General features: G+C 43.5%; 1 long non-coding RNA gene across 1 annotated transcript in view; it reads right to left on the reverse strand.

Annotated features, from left to right (window-relative positions):
- LOC143695776 (uncharacterized) overlaps positions 1-19,886 on the reverse strand; it is a 44,927-nt gene that overhangs the window by 12,982 nt on the left and 12,059 nt on the right. Inside the window, exon 2 of the long non-coding RNA XR_013185315.1 lies at positions 1,750-1,882. This is a non-coding gene — a long non-coding RNA (uncharacterized LOC143695776). The remainder of the gene's footprint in view (positions 1-1,749; positions 1,883-19,886) is intronic.

A 19,886-nucleotide genomic window follows, 5' to 3' on the forward strand; every position in this document is an offset into this window, starting at 1 on the left:
GCAGGTGTTGGGCAGCCTCCCCGGCCACAGGAAGGCTACAGCACCATGCACTCCTGCATGCCCCCCATTCCTATCCCTCCGTGCCCCTCTTTTCTCTCCTGGAGCCTGCAGTCAGGAGGCTGAAGGACCATGGGTTATGCATGTGTGGCTGTTTTTTCTCTGCATTTATGGGGTTGTTCTGAAGGTGACCTGGAGCCCCCCTTCCCCATCCAGCCAGGAAAAGTCACCAGTGAATCTGAAAGGGAGCTCCTCTCCTCTTCAGCAAAATCCATGCTCAGCCATTCTCTTTTTCTCTTCCACTCTAAATTATTCAGCTCCACACTTGGGGAGCTGACACTGCTAGTAAACCGAGGAGTTACATATTTTTGGTTGCACTTGGAGATTAAGTGCCACTTGAGTTATAGTGTCTAAATTCCCAAATATTTGTGTAATTTTAGATCGTGAATTCTCATTCCTGACTATGTTTAGTATCAATATTTATTCACACAGCTCTCTCTGTTAGATCCCATGGAAGAAACTGGGTGAGGGAAGTGAGAAGGTGTCTCCAAGCTGGCTCTGCCACAGGCATGGGTCCCTGTGCTGTTCCACTTTCTGAAGCGAACTCCAGCCTCTCTGTGGCTCCTCTGTCATGGAAAATGTGGGATGGGAGGCAGTGGATGGGATAACTGGGCTGAAGTGGGTGGATGACATGGCCACCCACTTTCACAAGATGACCTCAAAGAGACATGGGGCTGCTGGCATGCTGCTGTCAACAATAGCAAGAGCAGTGGGAGAAGGGTAAAGAGACCAAAGAACAAGGAAAGTCAAAACATCTTTCCTGGGTGTTGGGAAGTCTCCCTGTCACCTCTGCTGCCTTCCAGCCTCCTAATGCGATCCTCCAAGAAACTTTATCAGTCTCATTTGTTCTCTCAGTTTGTTTGTTCAAAAGCAAAAGCACTTCTGAAGAAAAAGCATTAATTAATTTCCTCTTTATGAGAAGATGTGAGAAGATTTTGGTTTCTGCAGGCACTGAATTAAATTCTGGCTGCACAAGAGTTTGCATTTTTCATGCAGCTCTTTTGCAGGTCACCAAAATTGTTCCCCATTCAGCCACTCTCATCATCTGGGTCATTATGACATATAGCCGCAGCTGATGCCTGGATGCAGCTCCCGCAGTCCTCAGCTGGCACTCAAATGCCACTTCTAATGATAACAAAAGGCATGATGACTGCTACAGCACCTTCTCTCCAGCTCTCTCAGAAGGCCCATAGAGCTGTGATTAAATTAGCCTTGTAATGTCACTGTGAGGTGGATAGGTAGCATGCAGGTTCTGCAGGTGAGAAGAGAGAGGCATGAAGCAGTGTGCTGCTTCAGCTTCACAGCCAGAGAGACCAGGTGACGAGTGAGGACCTGGGCTATGGGGCTCAGCAACCCAGCTCAACTGAAAGCCAGTTCTGTGATTGACAGGGAAATTAATCCTGCTTATTCAGTTTCCAAAGAATTTCAGATGAAGGCTTGCTTGCCACACAAGACTTTTTGGTTGTGCTGTTCATGCTGCATCCCTCAGTGGGAGTTCTCACTGTCCTTAGTGCATCTGTGTTGGCTCAGCCCTCCAATTTCCTTTTTCTTTTTTTTTTTCCACACAATAAAATCCTACTTACCACCCGAAGGGTGTAGTTAGACGTGGTAGGGCAAAGTTTTGGAGAGATAAATGTCAGTGCAATGCTGTTGTACTGCTCATTAATTGCTAGCAAAGCAAGAAATACTCACTGCATGCTCAGAGCAGACACCTGTGACTATGCCACAAGGTTAAGATGGAAAATTCAAGATGTATCTACGAGCACTTCTTCCAGTACTTGCAAAATATCAGATTCTTTCCTCTTCAAGTTCCAGCTTTGCATTCCTGAAAAAAGAACAAAAAAATAATAATACTTTTCTCCAAAAAACCAGTGCCTAGCAATATAAAGTCGAAGCTATCCCTTTCAATCTTTGGCTTTGATGGATGTCTTTGGATTCTGAAAAGGATATAGTAGATGCCTCATTAGAATAATATTCCAGTGTCTTGACAAGCAGCATCAGATTTATATCACAGCTTTCTTTTTTGTGCCAACAGATATGTAATACCAAAGGACCACAAAAGCCGTCATGCACTGTTGTGATTTTTATATACATTTTTTTTAATGGAAAAGTTGTTATAATCCAAGAATCCTGGCTTTTCTTTCCTGTTGTTTTTTGGCACCTTTGTCATTAATATTCTTTCTTTTGCAGTTGTTCCTCACAGTGAATACATCCACCTTTTCCAAAAGCAGAGGAAAAAGTGGTGCAAACACAGTCTCCATGCAGTCTAATTATTTGGACACCCTTCCTTTGCCACTGACTTGACCAAGTTCCCTATGATCCCTGGGCTTAGCTAACTGGTTATTTGGGAAAGAACTATAGTAGATGTAGGAGGAGGGAGAAACACTTTAGGAACTGATGATATCCAGATTTAATGGCAATGTTAAACATGTAGATATTTCAGTTAAGGCATATTTGGGTTTACTGCCAAACCTTCCATTTCTGTGTGTGTAGCCCAGTCTGTCTGAAATGATGTGTCCTTCATGACCAGTGATGGGAATCACCAGGTACCACTGCAAGGAGTGTTTTCACTGCTCACTCAGAAGGGTGTGTGAATCACCCAAGCAAACACCAGCTTTGAAAGAGGTGAGGTGGAAATCTTGTCTCAGCTAACCTGTCCCTATTTCTTCTACTATTCCTTTTTCTTTGGGCAAATGTGGAGAGACTGTGAGCTACCTGAAGTGCCTCTGGTTCTATGGTTCTTGCAGGCAGAGGACAAAGCCCAAGATGTGCCCCTGCCTGGATAGATGGGCTACTGCATCAGAAATGAGAGAACACCCCACAATCTCCCAACTCTGGGTAGAATATATCAAACAGCAGAAGCCGCCTGCTTTTCATACTGGAAGACCATCCCTGACATCCTGTCAACTTATAGAAGAAGCAGTAAGAAAATGTATTACAGACAAGACAGAAAATGCCATGAAACGCATGAAAACAAACAGGCTCCATCCTCCATATCCCTACTCTCCATACACACACATCCTGGCCCAGGAGAAGACCTCTTACACTGTAGTTTATTGGAATAGCCACCAAGAAAGTATTTCCAGCATTCCCACTCAAGCCTCTGCATTTGTTTTTCTCACAGAAAGAGACTGGGTTATTGGTTTTTAATCTTTATGGGAATAATTATTTTTTGAAAGGGAATCCAGTGTTCAAGTACAGAAACAAATTAAGGTCAGAGAGAAGCACCTAGCTTTATGTAAGTGTTTAGTCTCTCCTTGTGAAGTGGCTGGTTCTGCATGAATTATCATTAATAATAAAACATGTGTAAGATGGTGACATTCGGCTTGCATTTTCTTAGCTCCCCATTAAGCTGGGCTCCCTAAAAAGGTTTCCAGGTTTATTTAAACATGCAGGAAAGAATTTAATATTAAACAGAAATAAGATGTAATAGAATTATGTCAAAACACCTGAGGGAATTTTGGATACCTTTAAGGAATGAGGTCTGAAGTGATTCATAGCTAGAGCAAGTGATAATTGAGAAGAAGGCAAAAAAAAAAAAAAAAGGAAAAATGAGTTAATTCTTCCACAGCTATGAAATCCACAGCTATGAAATGCTGTAGTTCACAGACTTATCAGGAGTCTTGCCTCAGTATAGGCATTATTTTACTTTCTGATGCTGAAAATTAATGTAGTGATCTTGCTAGCACTTTTGCATGCACTTAGCATAAGCACAAGAGTAGCTCCCTGGGGTTTGCCCGTGCAAGGGGAGTTAACACATAATATAAGTATTCAGAGGCTTGGATGCTATTCTACAGCTTCTAGAGATAAATGTGTGATTTAGTCTCAGGCTAAATTATGGCTCTCATTACATCATCCTTGAACATTTTAGATTGCAGAATTGCATCAGATCCTGTGATGGGATAAAAACTTTACTCTCTGTAATTTGTGTAAGTTTTGACACAAAACAGATGCTCTGCCTAGTACCAAAAGGGCCAAAGCATAGTGCATGGAAGCTTGACTCATTTGCATCTTAATGCAGTTATAGACTTAATGTAAGATATTCCTATTTAAATTAATATTTTCCATGTCAGTTCAGCAGTATCAGCACACTGCTAATGATCTCCATATCCATTAAGATCAATTCAAATGCACCTCAGTGTAGCTTTCTTACCCTAAACTCCTGATGGTATTTTTTAAACTGATCTGTAGCTTATTATTTTTTATTATTCACAAATGTCACAGGCCTTTTCTCTCCATTTTGGGATTGTTCTTCTCCTATTTTAGGTCTTTTCCTTTCTTCTAATGTTGCTTTGGGAAAGCTCTGGGGATATAAAAGGCAAAATAGACAGATGCCTTCACCTACCAGATTGTTGTGAATAATAATAATCACCTCTTATATATCCCTTTTCATTTTCAAAGCACTTTGCAGCAATTAGCTAATTTGCCTTTACAACAATCTCTGATAGATAGGTAGAGGCATTTGCATAGTGGCTATTTATTATTTATTTATTTATTTATAATATCCCACATAAAATTTTTAGGGTTTTGTTGGTTTGGGGTTTTTTTAAGTTTTCCTCTCTTTCTTTTTCTTCCTTTGCTGGGTATTTTTGCTGCCCTGCTTTTTCCGAAAGGTAAATTTCTGAGGGATTGTTATGCCTATTAGCACTCCTAATCACTGAACCTAATTAGACTCTCATAGAAATTAAAGCACACACCAGCAACAGATGAACAATTTCCTTCCAGAGCATGAGCCGTATCTCCACGGCAGCCAGATATGGCTGGAGAGCTGGAAGCCAGACCCATTCCACACTTAAAGCTGCTGGTTCAGATACCACCAAGGAAGATGACTGTGGTACATCAATTCCTTTGAATAGCGCTGCATGGTCCAGCTTGCTGAAGGCATTGACTGACAGAATATGTGAAGTAAAAAATGAAAAGACCTTGGTCTTTTGGAAAGAAACGAAACAAACCAGAAATGTCAGAAAATCTGGTGTTGAAACTGCAAATCTACCATGGAATTGCACACCGAATTTGGTCAATAGGGAAATGCACCCAAGCAGGGTCTCAGAGATTTCTACAGCTCAGTTCCCTAAAGAGAAAACTCTTGAATAAGAAGAATAGGCCAGACAATTTGATCCCTCCTGCCCCACATTTTCAATTTAGTGCATTAAGGCTGTAGCCCAAAACACTACCTTGGCCCTTTGGTGGAGTGAACCTGGTGCACACCACCCTAGTCTGAAACACAGGTTACCACAGCCCAATCTAGATGATTGCACAGGTGTGGTGGAGGGGAATGGGAGTCTCCTGCAGCCCTCTCCACAGCCCATGCAACAGGGAGAAGGGCTCTGCCAGCACGACTTGTCCCACATCCTGCTGCAGGAAAGGACTGCCCCCTGTGTGCCACTCACGTTGGGATGACCTGGACACCTCTGTCCTAACATCAGCCCAGCAACATAGTGGCACCAGCTACTGCTACAGCCCTTGTGTCACTGCCAACCCTTTTTGCCACTGCTTCATGGCCTTTTCTTTGCCTGTTCTTATCCCAGAATAATTCTTCTCCATAATAAGTCTTATCTTTTGCGCATCAGAATAGACAATTTAAAACTTCCTTTGGAACAGGGCAAGGAATTGGTATGAATACTAACACCAGATACAGTCGTTGAGGAAAATGTCTTTAACATGTCTTTTACAACTGGCAGGGCTAATGGATTTTGTAGTGACAGAACAGCAGTGAAGCTTTTACTGGCAAATCCTAACTTACATGGAAAAGAGCAAGGAAGCCCCCACTGTAATATCTTCATGAAGTGTTAATGCAACAGGGATCCCCTGTACTTTGTGATAATTGAACCATAAAATAGTTCAGCTTTATCTATAAACTCTCCAGCGCAATGCTTTGAGTGTATAACCATTTACATTATTCCCAGAAAATTAGGTCAGCTTTTCACAGAGAAAATGTCAAATTAAAAAAAAAAAAAAAAAAGAAAAGAAAAAAAAGAAGAAGAAGAAGAAATAATGAGGGGGAAAAATAAAACAGAAGAGGCTTCCTCTAAAAGAACTTTCCACCCCAGACTGGAAAATGTCAGAGTATCCTCCCAACAGCACCAGCCCCACTTAGGAGCCAGGGAGGGAGCAGGGGCCGAGGAGCAGTGGGCAGCATCCGCACTCGGCTCCTTTGAGCTGGAACACAGCTGTGTTATGGCTGTGTCATCACTGAGAGCGAATTAAAAGAAATGGAAACATTAACTCTGTGGAATCTTTTCAGGAGCTGGTGGTGACTAAAGCAGGAGGCGCTAACAAAGGAAAGCTTTCAGCAAGTGTTTGGCGTTTGAAGTGCAGCACAGTCTTTCCATTAGGCTGCTGTGAGGGTTAAAATTAATCCTCATTGTAAGGGAAGAAGGCCCTACAATGGATGTTTGTTGTGGAGAAAGGCACCTGGAGATGTGTTGTGTTGTCAGAAGGCTTAAGTAGTTTCATTCCAAAATTTCACAGCCTATTAAAAGAACCTCAAGAGTCTGGCAGGGAACACCCCTGACATCCCGATCATCTCTGCAAACCAACCAAAACCACTCGGAAGACACTGGTGGCCCTGCCAGCAGACTCACAAACTCAACCACAGGTTTGATCTGGCACACAGAAATGCAGATTGTACCCCTAAGTGAGAGAATTCAGCTGGATGCACAGGACCGTCACCCAGTTTGGCCTTGAACCTCTGAGTCCCTCCCCATGGGAGGGAGAAAGCAGAGTCCTGGAGGAAAAGAGGTCAGGAGTGCAGGATGCCGCAACATCTGGCTACTCACCATGCCACATCCAATTTCCCAAAACATCCACAGCACACTTAAAATTTCCAAAATGTGCAGGCTGCTCTGAAATGGAAGACCTGAGGGATGCTGAAAAGGGAAGGAATGTATTTGGAGCAATGTGTGCATTACCTGTACTGGGACACTTGTGCTTGGGTACTGCCAGGCTCTCTGCTCTGGAAATAGGCCTTGTAGGGTGGATAGGAAAAAGACCTTCAATACATTAGGGCTGGGCTATTAGAAAATACCTGCAAAGCTTTTGTGGATACAGGAAGGAGGAAGCTGGTACTTGTGCAGAGGTTGGCCACACACACAAGGCTGCAGAAGGTATGTCTGATCCAGCCCTGCATTCCCTGGCTCTTCAGGCAGTTTTTTCCTTTGTTATTAGATTGCACTTACGATCCATTTTTGGAAGTCATTACTTCCAGGCTGCCTGTGTCTCCTTGCCCCAGTGGCACCACATGGCAGCAGTTGCTCTACGGGATGCAACGTGCCATGGCTGGGTTGAGGCTTCCTGCCTGGCAGCCTGTGTGCTCCCATCCTCTTCCCAGAAGGTCCCTCCTGCTATTTAGCAGCTCTGACAGAGCTGGATATCGTAGCCATGGGATCACCAATGGTTTTGCTGTGCTGGAAAGGAGCTGGTGGTGGCAGAGGTATTGCATTCAGGCAGCTACCACTGTGTGTTGCTATGGGCACTGATGCAGAGGCGAAACACAGGCTAAGCCATAACTTGATTTTCTATTCAAGCAACTCTTGAGTAGTAAAGGAATGGCCATCTGCCAGTGTTTGTAATAGAAGGTCAGTATACACTGACATTCAGCAAATTGGTGTTATATGCATTAGATCTGTGCTTTATGAGGTACTGCTCCATTCTGGAAATGTGAAAATTGACTGAAATCATGACTGAAATTTTAGAGGTGCCAATATGCAGCTGCAAGCGCACTGACAGTGCCCAAATACCCAGGCAAAGCAGCAAGTTCAGCTATTTAAGACAGAAAAAGCTAAAGTGTGTGTGTGTGCTGTGAAGTTGCCACCAGCAGCAAACCCAATGCTCCAACTCAGTGCTGTCCCCAGGTGGGATCCTTCCCCTGGGGCAGTGCCCCCTGCTCAGCTGATTGCAAGCACTGTGTGCTGGCAGCAGGCAGACATCTCTTGAAACGGGGCTATATAAACTGCCCTCTGCAGGGTCCCCTCCATCTGAGCCCAGAGCCCCAAACTGAGTCACAGTCCCTCCTGCCTCCAGTACTTTCCCTGTGCTGTGCAGAATGCAGGAAGACAGGAGAAGGAGCTTCCACCCCCTAGCAGAAATGCAAAGTCCATGGTGGGTAACAAAGAGTGAAGTTTTTTTCCCAGCCTCAAGCTTTTCTCTGGGAGAGCCAGGCAAGCTGGGCTGAGGCGATGTGGTCCCAGCACATGCAGGTGCTGTAACTGCATCCCATCATCCCTTCCCAGGCACAGCAGCAGTCTGCATCTGACTCCCAGCTCCAGTATGTGGAACAGCTACTTAGTGATCCGCCTCCAGTGTTATGCCCCATTAACTCAAAGTTAGGCATGATTACTGATTATCTTTCCTTATTTTGTATGCATGTGCCAGGCGAGCAGTAAGAAACTGAGAGGATTTCCTGCTCGCAGCCTGAGCAGGCTTTGGGGACATGGCTCTTTCACAGGACGAAAGAGAGCTGGCATGTGGCACAGAGAATATGGTTCCTTCCCAAAAGCTGCCACAAAGAGAAGTTTGAGAGGCACTGACGTGACACGAGTCAGGAGTTATGTTTGTCTGCCTTTCTCTCTCTACACCATGATGAATTGCATATTATTTCCTTCATTAGTTTTAGGCTTCAACCACTTTGCAGTGCAGACATGAATAAAAATACTGAGCGGTTTCAGTCTGGTGACGATTTTATTCATTGGTGCTACATGTCAGATAATAGCTGTATTCCACTTCTTTGCTCTGTGAGCTTTTCAAATATTTCACAGGCTGAGTCGTTTATTAGGTATCCTTGTACAAAGTCCTCTGCCTCTTCCTCTGAAAGGTAATTGTTTAAGTGGATTAGTAGCTTTTCCTGAAGATGTGTAGGGAGTGGCATAAAAGAGCAACATGGCTGTGACACTCTTTTTCTGACCTTAGGAATATACCCAGAGGGTTGCTGAGATCATAGGCTGCTCCAATTATTGTCAGGGGAAATTAATATACCATTTTATTCCAGCTAATATTCATTGGTCAGGCCAGGGAATACACTGTGGTACAGAATATTCCTCCAAAACCAGAAAAACAAACCCTAATGAAAATCTTATGTTTTTAGTAGATTTATTCTGCCAGGTCTTCTATTCTTTGGAGAAATATTTTTTGTGTGCTACTTCATATCATTGTGACTTCATATTAATTAAGCTCACCTCACCTTGGGTGTCTGAAAGAGAAGTACAGTAGAAGAAAATGCAGCCCCTGTCTGAAAGAGCTTGCAGCTGTAATGGCGTAAATGCATTTAGCAGACAGAGTGAAAAATAAGATAGGAGCATTCAAAGGTGAGAGAAGATAAGGATTTGGGGGTTGACACACTTGAGCTTCTCTGTGTGCTGCTTGTAGTGATTCTGGTAACATTTTCATATCCTCTCTAATACATCCTCTTGCTTCAAAGCAAAAGATGGACTAAAGGCTGAGGCTGCTAGTTAGTAATGAAAAGGTAAAAACCAGCTGTTCTTCCTAAATTTGATGTTTTGCTCTGCAGTCATTCAGAAGGTTGTATGAGACTATTAAAAAACACATCAGGGTTTTAACCCTCCTATTCCCCATTGCTGGTAAGGTGTCAGGCAGTGAAGAGCTGTGTGGGCTTGAGCACCTCTGTGGTGGTTGTTGTTAGGTGCTTTGGGCTGGTTGGGAATGATGGGGCTGCAGAAGGAGCAGCTGCAGGGGAGAGGCAAGTGAAAATGCCAGGGGGGAGTCAAAAGAACAAAAAATGTCTGTGGAAGTTGATATTGCAGGTATTGCAATGAGTGGCATTAATACAGATTGGTAAGGATTTTGTGTGTCTCAAAAGTGTTTGATATTGATGATATTTTTCAGCTTATAAATTTAATTTAAGAGGTCATTAGTATTTATTAAAAATTGATAGGGTGTCTATTTCCTGTTGTTAATGTTGGGCGTTTAATATCTACTATTAAAATAGTGACATGCAAATGTCTTTCCATTTGGATTTTGAACATAAGGCATGTGTTCACTCTCATCTCCTTTGCTGTGTTTATTCCCAGTATCATCTAGCCCTCACCATGCACAGATGTTCCTTAACCCAGGGCCCATTTATGTTTCACCAGGATCTTCAGAGATCAGCAGATTGTATTCATTGTCTCATTTCTCTCCCCCTACCCTCATTTTCTGCTCTTCCTCCTGATTCTGTGTGTCCCTGATTGCTTTCCTGCTGTACTTCTTGATCAGTCCTCTGTCCTGCAGCTCAGACACAAGTACAGCTGCCTGTGCCCTGTCCCCAGGTCAAAGGAAACATTTGCAAGGACCTTAGTTCATATGGAGCATCTTTCTGCTTTTCCTCTCCTTGTGTAGCCACGATTTGAGAAAAAAAACCAAAGCATTTGTTTGTAGGTGAAAATGTAATCTCTTTCCTCTCAGGATGAGGAGAAAGGGGAAGGAACAACTGGTTCATGGCCAATCTCAGCAGGTGCTCTTGTCCTACAGATAAAACCACAACATTTTCCAGCCAGCCATAAAGGACAACCTGAGCATCCTGAGCATATGTACCTGCTTGCAGCAAGCGAAGGGGGTGCTTTGAGTTGAACAGCTCAGTTTCCCAGACTCTTGATCAAAATCTGCACCTGGGGTGAAGCAGTAGCCCCCTCTTATCCATGCTCCTTTTTGGGATAAGTGCACAGAATTGCTGGTGGGGTGCGTGCCACGCTGGTCTCTTTTCAGATATTTTCTCTGCTAATATTATCCTGGCAGTGCACCAAGCTCAGACAGCCCCAGGGCCCCAGAGTCTTTCAATCCCCCATGGGGCTGCTGCCTAATGCACTGCATTTAAAAGAGATTTCAGAGGTGAAGCAGAGCTGTGAATGTGAGTCTGTTTGCTGCAAACAGCAATGTTCCCTAAGTTCCCCTGGTAGCTTGCTCCAGCAAGTGCTTGTACGTGGCGTGGCCCCAGCTCTGCCAGGGGATCCACACAGAGTTTCACTTGGGTTGTCACCTTGCTGCTGTGCTGAGACCCTCCCTGCTCCATTTTTTACCATGAGACCTGCTCCATTTTTTTTTCCTCATGATGGTTTTGAATATGTCCCTTGGACTTTTGTGGTGCTTTTTTGAGTAGGACAGGCTGTGCTGAGGCTTCTGTCACACAAGGAAAGAGACATAGCTCCCCCATACATCTCAAGGTGGATTGTGCATTGAAGTATATATTCAGATGCATGGACCTGGTGCTCTCTCTTTTTTACCAGAATTAATTGCATTAGTAATGCCAAATTCCAAATCCAGGGGGAATTAAACTGGCATTAATACTGTGGGGGTTTCATTGTATCCTCAGGTTTTAAGCAGAACTTCCCATTCAAGGCAATAGGGACTTTTATGGGTGGCACCACATAGCCCATGGAAATTAATCTTGTATTCTTTTAAGTTTCCTGGGCTACAAGAGGAGGATGGAGTGTCACCGCTCCTGGTTGTTTGTGACACATGATTGTGTCCCTCACACAGGCATTGGCAGGTTGAGTGGTACAGAGAGCACGGAAAGCTAGCAGCATCTGCATAGCTCACTGCTTATCAGGAATATACACTGGCAGCCATACTGTAGGGCAGCAGCAGAAAAACAAAGCAACAATCAAGGGAGCCCTTTGTGATGGATTAAAAGGGTTTAGAAATGTCTGAGCCATGCAGTTTTCAAGCACTGACACTGCCAATGACTTCTTGACTGAAAACTAGAAAATGTGCTTACTGAGTGCACAGCCTGAGTTTTGCTTGTTTTCCCAAAGCCTGCCTTTTGTTAAAGGCCTTTTATCTGAACAAAGTTTAGACACAGTCGCTTCATAAAGTGACCCTTTCCTTGAAATAAATCAGGATAATTATATTAAAGCACTGCAGCCTGTGAACCGAACCAAGGGTCTGTGTGTTTCTCTATTATTGGGGCATAATTTTTTTTTACAATCCACACTGCATCTCTCCTAGCCTCTCTGTGGCTCTCCTTTGTGTGCCCTGCACTGACTCTGCATGCTTTGGTCCCTGGCATGGGGCTGTGATGGGGAGACAGAGGATCCTGAGTAGGGACAGTCACATGGGGGACCATTAGTCTTCCCATTACTTCTCTTTTGACTGCTCAAAAAATTCATGCATTTGGCCAGTGTTGAAGGCTTAAAACCATCTTCATCATCATCCTAATTTTTTTCCAGCCTGAGTTTACATCACTGAAGTATCTTTAGCCTTTTAGGAGGGGAAAATAATCTGAGCAGGATGATTCACTGCTGGTACAATACAGCTCTCCTCTCCTTCCCTGAGGGGCTTGTCAATCAGGATGCTTTTCCCACTGTCTCTCATAAATACTGGCTGACACAGCAGGGGAAAATGGGGCTGAGGGTGTGTGCTCAGGTCTTGTTCCTCAACAAAACAGCTCTTGGTGGCTCTGACTTGCCAGAATGCAGCCAGCAATGGTATCCCTGCAAACAGAGAGGTCCCTGAGCCCCAGGTCACCAAAGACCCTTCACAGGACTCAGGACCACATTCAGGAGTCCTCTACAGTGGCTCTAGGCATTCTGATTTTGGTGTTTAATTTCAAGAGAACTATGTGTGACCCAGAGAATTTGCTGCCTGGGGTTTCCTGCAAAACCAAGGGCTAGAAATGGTTGCAGCAGTGGTGATGAATGGTCTGAATATGGTCTGTGCCCTTCAACTTGACTCAGCATTTAGTCAGGAGCTAGAGGAATGAATAGAGAACAGGCATTTTGTGCTTGCAGTGACCCGTGCTGCTGAGCTGGTCAGCTGCTGTGCTACAGACGTATTTTTGGCTTTTTCAGGGAAGCTCTTTTGTTATCACATCAAACTCTTCACTCAGCTGGCAGAAGGCATTCTAGCAGCTGTGAGTCTGGAAGAATCCAGCATACAAGAGATGACTGCAAAGTTTGTTGGGTTTTTTGTGTTTTCTTCCCATTCCTGAAAGATTTGTATGTAGTTTGGTTTTTTGTGTGTGTGTGTTTCATTTTGGGATTTTTTAAAGCATATGTTTGATATGTGCTTCTAAAATAAGTTAATTAGGCAGCATTAATAAAAATACTCACCATAAACTGACAAAACCATAATTCTGCCACCAGATATTCTTCATACAGCATAAATTTTTTTCAGAGAGAGTGCCATTTCAACAAGCCAGAGGAGAAAAAGAAATTAAAAACAATATCTGGGGCTCCAGGTGACAAAAGCAAAAATAGGTAAAGTAAATTTTCTGCTTTTAGTGCAAGTGATGCAAAATGGAGACTGTATTCTGAATAAGCTGGTTAGGCAGATCATATTCTAGTTGGTTAGGGCAGCAAAGTGCAGTCCATATAAACAGATTGCCTAAATTACTTACAATTTAAATTTCTATCAGAACCTCTATCAGGTCTTTTTGGATAATGTGGACAAAATAATGGTCCATTTCCTTGGGGGTCTAAAGCACCAAGAGTGAAGAAGACATGACTTAAATGACCTCTGAGAAGGGCTGAGATGGGCTTTTTAAACTTAGCACCTTGGGAGCAAAACCAAGCTGGAATGGAAAGGAACAGGTCATTCACTATACATTAATGGAGGGGCAATAAATTAATATTAATCCCTATATGGTTTCTACCTATAGGGTTTGACTTGGAACAGGTTCAAAATAAAAGAATCCTTCAGTTACATTTGTGTAAATGTTCTGTATCACCACTTAAATAAGTAGGTGTTGGTCTGCACTGATACTTGTGCACCTCAAACCAGATACCAGCCACCCTGCATACCTTAAAGGCATACAGGAATATGTCTGACTTATGTAAACGTTTATCCCCTCTTCCCAAAATCCTTAAGCCTTCTGACTTCTCTGGAGTTTGAAATGCCTGCAGAGAAATCAAGTGTTTCTGCCCCTGCTCAAATGCATTGGTTCTTCCAAGGATAAGCTATAAAAATGTTCAAGGCATGAATTAGTGATTCTCAATACCTTGCATCCCAGTCCCACCAAATGGCTAGGGGACTTGTGGGTCTAAGCAGAGGCATGGTCTGGAAGCTGCAATGAGGCCTTTAGCTGTAGACTTGCCCCAGAAACTTTTGTCCACCATGGGGACACAAATTCCTAGACAGTATTACACACATGGTAGCCTTGGTGTGCACTGTCCAAAATCATCTGGTGGAAGGAGAGACACAGCAGAATAAAACAAGATAGGAATGTAAGGCAACACTGTGTGCTGAAACAAATGTTTCTTGCCATATTTTGGACTGAAAGAGGACCACCTATTGGCAATTTCACATTATAATTCCAACATCCATGCTTATGAACATAGAAAAACTTGTTTCCTTTTATCTGGAAAGGGAGTAGTATTTCCCAAACCTGTACCTTTCCCCAGCTCACATTCCTTTGCTAAACTCTAAAGCACAAAGGTGCAACAGGATGAACATTGATTACTGGACTTACAAGCTTTTCCAGACTCCACATGTGAATAAGTGGATTTTTCTGCTCTTTATCTTACAATAAAAAGGCAGGGAAGTAGAGTGTGTTCTGGACACGGAGATATTGTCTATGAAGATGGCAGGTTTCAGGCCAGCCCTGAAGTTTGGGAGTCAAAGACTTCAGCAGGGTAAAGCTGCTGGAGGCCTTAGAAGCCTCCATTAGTACCTGAGTGACCTGACTTGTGCTCCCTTGGCATCAGGGTGGTGCAGGTGCTCTGTGCTGAAGGGGGAGATGGGCAGAGCATCAAGTACCAGGGCTGCAAGCCAGGCTGGGGGACTGCCAGCAGGGCTTGGGAGCCTCTGCTACTGCTGCCCCAAGGTTTCCTTTCCACTTGGATCAGGCATCACCATCAGGAATCAGGTCACAGTCAAAAATGAGACTGTAAACATTGAGTTTATATGTTTAAACAAGATGAGCATCTGCAAATTTGTTTTTAATGGTTAGATAATGGAAATGTTTCCAACCAATGCTCCAGCCCCAGCCACTTAAGACCCTTGACCTTGTCAAAGGGTACCTGAAGAATATCAGCCCAAAAGCTGAATGCAGGAGCAATGTTGAAGCAGCTGAAAGTACATTGATTATCATAGTAAGTGCATGTACAAGAACATGTGAAGAAAACTACAATGTACGTTTTCTTCTTTAAGCCAGATCAAATCTCAAGTACACAAGTGTCAGTAATTGCTATCAACTTTGGAGAAATTTTCCTAGGAATCAGTTGCTGAGGGAAAATTCTGATTTTTTTTTCCTGGGATACTTATTCCTGTTCATTTCCACAGTTTCAAAAATCTTAACAATACCTGTTTGGATGTCAAGTGAGACACTTAAGGAAGGTTCCCTTCTTATTAGAGCAATTCCCAAAAAGGTATATGGATGCAAGGACCTAAAACATTTCCAGGTGGTGGGGATGTGTTTAAGCTGCCATCTCTCTTTTTTAATAGACCCACCAAGTGCAATTCCTTTGAGAGTATAATCCACAGGGCCCTCAAAACAAGGTTCCCACCTGCTCTTTGCACTGTCACTTGTTTGTATGTGCTTTCAGGTAATGCAGCATCTGCATTTTTGTTACATGATCCAGAAAAAAAACCAGCATGCTATTAAAGGTGTTTCATAACTTTAATAATTCTGATTCTATGTATACATCCTACAGGCTCCTTTTCATGTCCCATACCTGAGCATTTGAGTAACCCCTAAACCTCTGAAGCATTTGAGTAACCCCTAAACAACCTAAGGGAAGAGAACAATGGGGTCTGAAGAATTCAGCTCCTCTATGATGGGTGAAGTTGTTTTGCAGAGACTGTAAAAATCAGTTCACCTTCTTTTTATCTTCTCTTCTGTCACCCATTCATACAAATAAAGAGAGGGCAGAGATACACACACATACCCAACCACCCTGTTGACAGTGAGATCACTTTAATGAACATCTCTCGCAACACACGTTTGCAGAGCAGTTCTGCTTCCACTGACATCTTCTATAATGTTCCTATCAATTTAAATGTACAGAAGTGCATGAGATCACCTGCAGTAACTCATTGAATGAAATAGAAAACATTTACACCTCCAAATTCCTTCAGGTGTTATTCCATGTAAAATTTGGCAAGGAAATTGAATGGAAGCCCATGTCCATTTTTCCTCCCTGACATGTGCTCAGTGGCCTCAGTTTAAGTGAGAGCTGCTTAAATGTATTGATTCAGGGAGTCACCCCTTGGCCATGGGAAGATGTATGCTCTGCTCAGATCCTACAAAAGCCTCAGTGTGTGCTGTGATTTTGCTGGACATCACCACATGAGTGAATGTTACTTTTACAGACAAAGGAAGCAAACCAGCTCCTTTTGAAGAGCAGAGCCACACTGAGCTGCTGCAGGATTGCTCCTGCTATCACAGCCCTGTCTGAATGCAGCACTGCCCTTTTAACACACTCATATTAACCCTCACACAGGTACCCAGCTACAGTCACTGCTGAAAAGGCACCTGTGCTGCTTTACTTCACACAAGTGTAATCTAAGCATGGATAACATGTATGATGCGCTCATTTTTCTGCCTCTGACTGGTTTATTTCACCACATGGCAGCTGCAGAAGTGGGGACAGACATCTGAAGTGTGGCGGTGCTCAGAGTAAGTTCTCCAATCTGGATTTGCAATCAGTGCAAGGAGCCCAGCTCAGTAATCTGCTTGTAAAGGCTGCCTCTCCACCTCCCCATCCCCAGTCCAGGAGCCTATTAAATTAATGAGACAGAAGTCAGCGCAACAGCAGTCAACATGTTATGTGTGTACAGCACTGGTGCTGTTACAATGTGCCTGTTTTTTCTCCTGGGATGTTTAATTTCCGCTTCTCAAATGAGCTGCAAAGCTGTGAAGCCTGGCAGTGTTCTTTCTAGACACTCTGTGATGCAGATAATGAGGGTACTGATAGGTGCCTAGGAGACTGTGATGGCTCTAAGCACAGCTATGGTCTGATAATGCTTTATGCCAGTAGTGTCACAGCGGAACCACTATCATCCCTTAAGGAATGGTTCATCTTTATGTGTAATACAGCAGCTGTCACCTAAATGGCTAATGGGAAAGCAAAGTATAACCTTAGTGCTAGTAATCTTTGTCACTTAATAATTTTAAAGGTATCAGACTTCAGTAGCTCCTGCAAGTTCCAATAAAAAGTGTGCTTGCAATTTTTAAATTTTTATTTTGTTTGCCATGGATTAAATGTAAATTGAGAAATCCGCGATGCAGCTCCGTGCAGATCTAATTTAGTATAATTTGAATAGCCAAGTAATTAAAATGTATTATAGGTATATGATGCTGGGATGGTGGAGTGTCTGCATTTAAGAGGAAGATTTATTGGGCTCACTGCATCCACGGTGAACCTTCTACAACTGCATTAGCCAACATCTGTTGGAAAATGTCAAGACACAGGGCATAAGACATATCCTCATGAAGTGTATGGGTGCACTTATTGCAAGCTATAACAGGCTAAGAATCTGTAACAACATTTGCAAAAAAAAAGCTGCTTAGGAAGAAGATGCTGTACTCAACCACATTAGAGCCTATAGATGCAAAGAGCCTATACATGTGCCCACAAAATAGATGTGTGTCTACATGCAAGCATGTAAGGCAGAGTAGGTTAGCGGGTATATTTTGTGTTGTAGGAGCATGCAGGGAGACAGGGAAAACATGCAAATACAGAGGGATGCTGCTGTACACCTTTTCCCAATTAATGCTGGTTTCCCACAGTGCTAGAACTGCAGTTGCATTCAATTTATGAAGGCAGGTAATGATAATAATTAATAGGGCAGTTGACACACATGATGTGAGTATTGACATTGCACTATTAGTGTTTCCTAGAAGATTATTTTGTTTGTTTTTGCTTAATGCTCAAGATTAGAGCCGGTGATTTAGCAAGCTAGGGCACTGCCTTCTTGAGAGGAGCAAAGCTCATTTCAATCACACCTTCAGACAGGCTGATAATCTTTGGGGAGTTACACACTTAGGCTGCTGAAGGTTAAGAGAAGCGAGATGCTGGGATGTGCATGTCCAGTAATTGTCCAGGGGATGAGTTACAGATGCAGCCAGCCCACAATTCAATCTGCACCCAGTGCCTGTAAACGCTGAGGGGATAAATCAAAGAGCATTTCTCTGGGTCTGGGGAAGGAAAGAGGGGCTGAATAACCATTTACTCAATGCCAGCAAAATAGCAAGATTGCTACCAGAATGTCAGAAAGGCCCAGCAGCAGGAGAGGGGTCATTACAACACAGATTGCTATGACCACCCTGAATATTTAAGGGAATGCACTGAGTGGAAACCATCAGCAGCTCGGAGCACTGTGGCAAGCAGGGAGCTGAGTTTCCTGCCAGCCAGGCTGCTCCCTGCAAGCCCTCTTATCCTTTTGTCTGATGTGAGAGACCCACGGGTCAACTGCTCCGAGGTGGCCACATGAGCCAGTGCTGCTGGCAAAGGGGTGCCCAGCCCTTGGCTGTGGCTGCTCCCTCGCTGGTGGCCTGGACACTGGGGGAACTCTGCCATGCAGATATAGAAGAGGACTAAAAGCATGCAAGACACGGGATTTCCTGTGAAAATCCGTGCTCAGGGTGAAAAGTACAAAGGACAAACAGAAACAATAATACAGGCCTTACAATATAACAATTTGGATTCCCCTGAACACTGCCACTCTTCTTCCAGACTGGGAGAAGGGCAAAAATATATAATTGAAATAATTAATTCACATGTTTGATTATAAATTAAAAAGTGCACCTAGAGTTTTCCAGAGGAAGATGATTGCTGTGGTTATGATGGTTACCTTACAGAGAAAATGGGCACAAAACAGCAGAGTGACAGGACAACAAAGAAGCTGAAAAAGCTATTATTAACACTTCTTCATAAATGACAAACATGAGTATGTCTAGTTTTATAAACACACCCTATGACAACCAGTGATAAAGAAAAGCCTTTTATTCCCCACTGCATAACAACTTATTCAAATTCCCTTCCCCAGGACCACTTTGAAGAAAGTATGTATAAGACCTGACTTGTCCCATAAGTATAAATTGAGAACATGCACAGGGCTTCTGTCTGAGGTGGGAGGACATCTACACTTGTGTTTCGAGTGACACTGCTTCATCAGAAAGATGTTTAAGCAGGAGACCCCACAGTCACTTCACAGCTTCTCACAGGTTCCACTAAAACTGCAGGTGCTACTGGAAGGGAAACATGGCCTGGAGATGCCAGAGGCCTTATTCAGTTAAATAATAGGGTTTTTTTGGCTTTTGTCACAGTTATGAGAGACAAGCCTTCAAAACTCCCAGTCAATGAGCTTCAAAGCCCTCCTTTGCCACTCAGCTCAGGGGATGTGCCTTGTGATATGTCCTTGACATTGGTGTTGGGATGCCCCTTCACACCTCTCCTGACAGAGATAGACAAAGGAACTTAGGGGACAGTAGTGTGCCTGGGAGAGGTGGCCTCTAGACAAGGCTTGCTAAAATAGGAGGGACATCTTGACACCAGTATCAGTAACAGGTCACATCCTGCTCAGATAAAAAGATCTCCCCCCCAGTTTCTAAATCTAGCTGAGGACCACCTTATGGCATCCCTCACAGCCGGACCACCTGATCCATGTGCTGCTGGGGTTGGGATCTTTATGACATGTCCATTCTCCCAGGCCTGTTATTCCCTTCCTTTATTCCTTTTTTCTCAAAAAGAGTGGGTTGCAGCCTCTGGGAAGTTGTCAGGGTTATTTCTACCACGTGGCAGATAGGAGGACACTTAATTAGGATACCACAGTGCATGCTTGTATTCCCTATTAAATTGGAGGAATGAATTTATATTTCCAAAATCACAGGGTAGCTACATGCTTGGGGCACATCTTCAGAAATGTGAGTCATTGCAGTCCTCTCTCCTGGATGTTTT

Source organism: Agelaius phoeniceus, chromosome 1, assembly GCF_051311805.1.
Source record: "Agelaius phoeniceus isolate bAgePho1 chromosome 1, bAgePho1.hap1, whole genome shotgun sequence".
NCBI classification, from domain to species: Eukaryota; Metazoa; Chordata; class Aves; order Passeriformes; family Icteridae; genus Agelaius; species Agelaius phoeniceus.